Source organism: Cylas formicarius, unplaced genomic scaffold (genome assembly GCF_029955315.1).
Source record: "Cylas formicarius isolate icCylForm1 unplaced genomic scaffold, icCylForm1.1 PGA_scaffold_7__23_contigs__length_41026272, whole genome shotgun sequence".
In the NCBI taxonomy this organism is placed as follows: domain Eukaryota; kingdom Metazoa; phylum Arthropoda; class Insecta; order Coleoptera; family Brentidae; genus Cylas; species Cylas formicarius.
In genome coordinates, this window is record NW_026844352.1 from 40,329,500 (window position 1) to 40,336,049 (window position 6,550).

General features: G+C 35.6%; 1 long non-coding RNA gene across 2 annotated transcripts; it reads right to left on the reverse strand.

Moving 5' to 3' along the window:
* Positions 1-626: 626 nt before the first annotated feature.
* LOC132704385 (uncharacterized) lies at positions 627-3,942 on the reverse strand. 2 transcript variants are annotated; one of them, XR_009619277.1, is made up of 4 exons: positions 3,610-3,942; positions 2,163-3,544; positions 1,632-1,841; positions 627-1,574 (listed from the first exon to the last, which is right to left on the reverse strand). It is a non-coding gene; the product is annotated as an uncharacterized LOC132704385 (long non-coding RNA). The 2 variants fall into 2 exon arrangements; XR_009619276.1 differs by having other exon boundaries at positions 2,163-3,942.
* Positions 3,943-6,550: the final 2,608 nt, after the last annotated feature.

The following is a 6,550-nucleotide window of genomic DNA, read 5'->3' on the forward strand; positions in this document are numbered from 1 at the left end:
CTTTAATGGATTTTTCCTTTGTTGACACATAAAAAATCAAATGTAGGCTTATTGTTAATGCAAACAGACTCCCCTATAAATTTATCGCAGTTCGTAAGTTTGTGAACAGAAAACTGTTGATTTATTTTGACTCGGTGCGCTGTCTACCTGCTTCACTTCGAAATTTTTCAACCGGCCCACTTTTCCCGGGATCTCGAACGAAAAAACCCGAAGATATACGATCTCGTGGGCATTCGATAACCGCACTCCCGATCGACACCGGGCTGTCTGCAAATATCTCCATCGCACCGATTGTTGCTGGCTCGTATATCCTATTAAAGTAGCCCTTCGGGAAATTACGGCTAGTCCCATAGGTCCAATCCGCTCCTGATTCCGATTACGTTACACATGAAATTCTAATTACGGACCACCTGCGTCGCTTTGAACGCATACGCATCGCCTCCGTCATCGATGTAATCCGATCGCCGAATTCATCTAATGGACGATGCTATAATGGCGGATTTACGCTTGCTTTCGTTAGGTGACGTACGATTTTTGAATGGAACCTAAACGAAATCCTCACTATTTACAAAACATTTTGTTGAGTCGAACTTAATAATAATACTAATAATAATAAATAGCCTTTATTAAAATACAACAAAAAGAATATAACAAAATAAAGATGTACAGGTGGCGGATGTCTAGTAGCGCTACTCCACCTAACCACCGATGCAATGTAGTAAAACATTCAGAATTTAAGAAGAATATTAAACACAGGCAGGTATAAAATTATTTTACCTGAAGTTAAATTCCGAAAGTTTAGGTAATAATCTTGTTAATGTTAATGACCCCCCTTGGTTAATCCCATTCAAAAGCAATTGGTCACTTTCTTATATATATGAACAGACCATACACGGAAATCCTTGTCGGAAGACGCAGTGTTAATTCTTTCAAAAACTAATTGGACACAGAATTGCACCATCTAATGAGAGTAGATACTCATTATAATCAATAACTCTTTTTCCTTCCATTTTCTCTTTTGTAATTTTTTTTTTGTGATATCATTGAAGATACACTATATACATACATATATTATATGTTCTTTTTTAACAAGGATTTCTTTTTAACACACAGTACGTTAAACACTGTAAATTTTATTCATCAGCCTCATATAACATGTATATTTGGCGAAGGAATAAATGCATTTATTATTATTATTGTTATTATTATTATTATTATTATTATTATTATTATTATTATTATTATTATTATTTGCAAACGGGAGCCAAATGATTCGTCACGATTTGCGAAGAACAAAGGCACGACCTACGTCGCTCGTCTTTGACATTATTGTAACGACGTAGCATCCGACCCGAAACAAAATATGCACAATTCTCTTCCTGACGATATCCTTCGTCGTTCCCCCTCCCCTGCCGGTAATAATCCCGATCCCGACCGTCATAGGGTTATGGTTCTCGTCGTGACACCAGCGGCGTCGAAATTTATTGCCCGCAGTTGCCGAACGGAAAGCAAACCGCAATTTTCCGCCAGCGGTAGGGATAGTCGAGCTTCGAACCGATTCGACAGACGCCCAGCTAAAAGAAATCGCATAGAAGGTCCATTCATATTATACGCAGGCTCAAAAAACTAACCAAAACTATTCACGTAGGTCGTTGATCAATAGTACTTGCTGACGTTTTGCCCAATTATCAAACTTTGTCTTTGCCCCACGTGTTATCCCGAAAGAGGAAATCATTTCAAATGTCAAATCTGCCCCAGACTGCCATCTCAGATGACTAATGCAATTCGACTTAAGAATCCATTCATCTAATCCATCCTGAACAAAGTGGTATCTGAAACAACTAATGAAATTCGATTTGAAATTGCAAGGCCCCAGTTGGTCATGGTCTTATTTTGTGGTGTGGGCTTAGAACATTTATTTCCTATTCAATGTGAATTACTTCTTTAATTTCCAATTTTTTATTTTATCATCTTGGGTTTAATTTTAAAATTACATTGCATTACATTCATCACATTTTTTTGGGCAACATTAACAAGAGATACACCAAACAACTAAATAAACAAAACTCAAAAATATATATAAATAGAATAAAAGTGATCTAAACTTAGATGAGCTAATAAAACATAACTTCGAATCACATATGCCCGCGATTTAGACTTACTAGACTTAAATCTCCGTGCGAAGTGTTAAAAGCTCTCAAAAACTGCGACCAAAGTTAGACTGGCATGCAAACCCCACAGAGACCTCTACCGTGAGCTGCCGATGGCGAGCGTTCCCTTTAGAATTTCGAAGCAGCGTTTGGTGTTGATTACAAAATTGGCCAAGAGATGGCGCGACTTGTGAATGCACTGGCAATTTCATTTCCGACACAAAGAAAATATTTTATTTATTTAATACGTGAAAACGTTTTATTCTTATCTTAAAGCAAATATGGGATAAGGAAAGTACGACGAACTTGCCTTAAATTCTTCGAAGCTGACTATTGTGCGAATCAGATTATTGCGATTCAGTTTGTGCTGCATTTGCTCTATAGGGTGAATAATATAGCGGTTGCCGTAAAGTTCTTCTTCTTCTTTTTAAACAATGCACGAGCCTATAATATGATGTAATATGAAGCCATGTCTCATCAAAGTAAATGATTTCTTTCGTTGGTCATAATTCATTTCAGTGGCTCTTCTTTGTCTTTCGTTTATCGTCGTAATGGTACCTTGTACTAAGGTATTGAAAGTTTTTTGCATGTTCAGTTTGGATTTAGTTTTGTCCCATAGTATATCATTTGTAGCGGCTAGAGGATTAGACCTGTTTTATCAATATTAATTTCTAGACCCCATTGTTTTTATGTATAACCACCCGGTAATCCGCCAGGCATAGTATATATATGTGGCGCTATAGTTTAAGTGGTAGTGATAAGCAGCATATCCGCTTTAGCCCCTTACTGACGAAGAATTCTTGTGATATTTTACCTCCTATTTTTACTGTTGCTGTAACACTAATGTATATTCCTTATAGTTGCATGCCAACAGTGTCATTTGCGAATTAAAATTGGTCTTATACTTCTATCTTCTTTCGATTGATATTCTCTTCTATTTTTTGATCAGACCAGTATCTCAAATTGGTTAGTAAATAAAATAAAAAGAATGTTTAGATTTCCACAAATATTTGGGATTGATCAGATAAACAAACTATTAAACTATCTAACAAGCCTTATTTTATTACGTCAGTCGGCGGAATGCTAGGAAATTGATTTTGGACATCAAAAGAAACTAGATTTGCCTTGGGAGTCATTTTAATGTCTTTAACCTTGTTGATACGAGGGCTACCTTTTATATTTTGGGATTTGTAATAAAAAACTATAAGCTACCGACAAATATGACCTTATTGTTTCTCAAAATATTCTCCCTGATGATCAATACACTATTCCATTCGATAAAACCAATCATCAAAGCTCTTCTCCCACATCGAGTCAGGCACCTCCAAAACATGCTTTTTAAACGAGTCAATCGCGTCTTCTGATGTCAAAAATCGTTGCCCACGTAACTTATTCTTAATGTATGAGAATAAAAAGAAGTCGTTAGGTGCTACATCAGGACTATATGGTGCACGGCTACCTCGATCTCATGGTAAGTCACATGACGATCCTGCAAAATCAGTTTCCGCACTGCATCAAGGTTTTCGCATCCCGAAATTCATCCTTAAGAAAACTACGAAAAGACTGTAGTCAGAAAACCAGCGATTAACAGTAGTCCTGGAGGGTGCTTTAACTCGAAAAGTCGAATTAAGTTCATCGATGCATTGTTGTTGAGTTAGTCCACGTCTAAAAATGTAAAAAAATATTGGAGGAAAATGCTCCCGATAAAGTTTCAATTTTAACTGTTTCAATTTTTTAAATTTATCACAAAAAACACAAACAACACTCTTTCGCCAAAATCTAACTGAGTAAACCTAACCCCAAAAATGTCAAAATTCCAGAGAGTTTTAGATTGGTTAATTATTAAAGTTCGTTTAAAATTTTGTATGCGTTCTGTGATTGGAGGTTCTGTGTTTCGCGGTTTAGTTTCGTATTCTGTGTTAGTAATCGCAGTAATCTTTCACTCAGAGGATGTTTATGTATGATATTTTCTACATTGTCCATGAAAATTTCCACAAGTGGTGGACTAAGTAGGTTTCCCGTAATTCAAAATAATTTTGCTGTAAACAAACCAATATACTATCTAACAAGTCTTATTTTGTTACTTCAATCGGTGCAATGCTACGAAATAGATTTTCGACATCAAAGGAAACTGGGATTGCCTCAGGAGGAATTTTAATTTTATTTTAACCATGTCGATAACATAATATAAAAGATAGCAGCTCGGAATTGGTGATTTTTCTACTTTCCGTGGGTCATTTTTGACGATTTAAATAGGAATAATTTTTGAATCATTGAAACTAACGTTAATCTTCGTAATTTTTCATATAATGCGTATTTGCATTTTATAAGAGAGATATAGGATGTAATGTTCAAACTCCCCACTGCGAAAGCACTATACCATATCACGTGATAAAAATTAAATTCCCCCCAGTGGGTAAAATCAAATTCGGAAGACTCAGGCTAAATATTCTAGACGTTCTGACAATCCTTTCATATCTAATCGGTTTATGTCCGACTAACTGAATAATTGTTTGCTGCCCACAGAAGACCAAATGTCAACGAGGCAATTGTTGTGTACGAGATCGCAGTCGTATTTAGATTATTAATGACTATCGATTCCCACGGTAACCCTAGAGCGCTGAGCGTAAAACGTCGTATTTCACATCGCAGATTGAGCTGTCGCACTTATAAGCTTTTGAACGGCATTTAAAAAGTAAGAGGTTTTTTAAACTCTGGAAATTCGATTTAATTCAGGCGTCCTAAGTTTTAGAGCGATATGTCACCATGAATAGAATTAATTAATCAAATTTAATTAAAAAGTTTTTTAAATAAGATTCGTTTATTGTTGTTGTTAGGATGTTATGGTACTTCATAAAAACTGTAAAAATAAAAAGAACGGTCTTCTTATTTTTTTCTGAAAGGCATTAGTTCGTAACTAAAAACTAGAGATTTTTTTTTCGATGGATATTTTACTTTTTGCAAAAGAAAGTGCAGTGACGCCCTAAACAGTCAGCGGCAAGTTATTTAAATTTTTAAATTATGCATATTAAGTCAGAGTAGAATTTAGTTCGCACTCCAATCGCGTTGGCAGTGCAGCGAGACCAATTCGTTTCTGTTGCCGTTGACCATCTATTTACTTCATTTATCTATGATTTTTGTATTTTGTGGGGCGAGGCGCCAACCAAAAAGTCTCTAACAACGGAACTTCGAGAAGTATGAGTTCGGCAAATTAATCGGGATAAGCCAGTTTGAATTATAATACCCCCAATATAATTATAAACCCCGCTGGAATATACATAGCATACGGTGCTTGGCGATCTTAAAAGCACATCAGACACATTTTCCATCGCTAATGGCCGATATTGCATCGAAGTGCGTCTGATCAGTGATTCCCCGTGACTTGCTCGTCTATTTCCAACATTCGGAAAATCTTCGCAGTAATTTCATTGAAAGATTCCAGGATATTTTGAAATTTGAAATACCGGATCCTTTTTCAAATGTTAACATAGCAATATCATCATAGCTAGAAGAACTTATATTTGAACGTTGATTTAGCGCTGTGGCAACGCCGCTTACTAAGCAGATAAATAAATAAATTGCAAGTTACAAAACGCGGAGGCTAACTACTGTTTTTGAGTAAAATCGAAGCTGATATCAACAAACTTGTTGAAAATCCTCAAATTCAGTCGCCGCAGATCACTTTAAAAACTGAAATTGATTGATTGTCTATATTGTGTCCTTGAATTTGATTAAAACATATTATCAATATCATAAAGCTGCGTTTTAATTGCTCTCAATGGTAACAAATTTCTAGTTTAGAATGTAAGTTTAAACATCAGAAGCGACTAATATGGTACACTATGAATAAATTAATTCAAGTATTGAAATTGTGGTTTTTAAGTTTTAGTCATGAATGGGCCATACCTCCTAACTAACTACTACTACACAAGGCTTTCTTCATCAGTACCAACACTGCTTTTGCTTTTTCTATTCTTCTTTTTATTTCCACTGATGGATGGACATTTTCTATCGGCATTCCGCTGACTACAATATGGTTTTCCTGTTGTGAAGTTTGTTTACTTATAATCATATATTTCGTCTTCCTGTCGTGTCGTCAGTATATTTGATGTTGATATTTCTGCCCTTTATGATTATCCTCATCCCTGCGTTTTCTAAGGCCTCATTGAATATTACTTCCGAATACAGATTGAAGAAGAGAGGGGACAGAACAATTATTTGTGTGTTGTCTATTCTCGTTGCTTTGAGTATTGCAGCTATTTTAATTCTAATTTTATTTATAATTTAAATATAATTATAATACCCCAAATATAATCATATACCCCGTTGGAATATACGTCGTCTTGGTTTCAGTACAGATTTACAATAATTTGTGTGCCTCTGTCGTCTATTCCCGTTGT